Source organism: Solanum pennellii, chromosome 10, assembly GCF_001406875.1.
Source record: "Solanum pennellii chromosome 10, SPENNV200".
NCBI lineage: Eukaryota > Viridiplantae > Streptophyta > Magnoliopsida > Solanales > Solanaceae > Solanum > Solanum pennellii.
Genome location: NC_028646.1, coordinates 75,633,363 through 75,634,107, shown reverse-complemented (window position 1 = coordinate 75,634,107; position 745 = coordinate 75,633,363). Strand labels below are relative to the sequence as shown.

The following is a 745-nucleotide window of genomic DNA, read 5'->3' as shown; positions in this document are numbered from 1 at the left end:
AAGGGTAATATGGTTATTCATATTAACCATTGGGTAAACTCGTTTTACCTATTTAAAATATGAATAGAGTCGGGTAAGTTACTCATTTTTATTTAACTCATATTTTAATCGATTCATATTCGACTCGACTCACTCGTTTACCACTCCTAGTCAACAGTAATAATTTTTTTTATCTATAAATATAACCTCATTTTACTCTCATCATCACAAAATCATAAACACAATAAGAAAGTGTACAACTTATTCATAGACTCTCTATATAGTAATTATACAAACAAAAAAAATGGCTTCAAGTTATAACTTGGTGTTTCTTCATGTGTTAATCATGTTTTGTTTAGCAAGCATCGCTTTTTCGGTTTTATCATATGATTTCTACGATGATATTTGTCCCCAAGCTTTACCAACCATTGAACGGGTAGTTGAGGATGCAATCAGACAAGAGAGTGTTTTATCGCAAAAAATGATTTCGAAAAGAGTTTGTTTTATTTTAAGATATTTTCGACTTTTAGGAGTCGCCACTTAATTTTTAAGGAAAATTAAGAAAACTTGTTTCTAAACAATTTAAACAGAAAAACTGTTTTGAAACATTTTTTAAGGGGTTCGGGATTCCTATTAGCGTCTTAGGAAGGTGTTTAAAGCACCTAAGACGCTCCGCTAACTACGGTTTTCCGGCGATTAACTTATTTGACTATTTTATTTTTCAAATCTTTAAGTTGAACTTATCAGAATATTACTTAGCCAAATT

General features: G+C 30.3%; 1 pseudogene; it reads left to right on the top strand.

The window, feature by feature from the left end:
• Positions 1–283: 283 nt before the first annotated feature.
• The window catches only part of LOC107001586, a 14,165-nt pseudogene continuing 13,703 nt past the window's right edge, over positions 284–745 (top strand).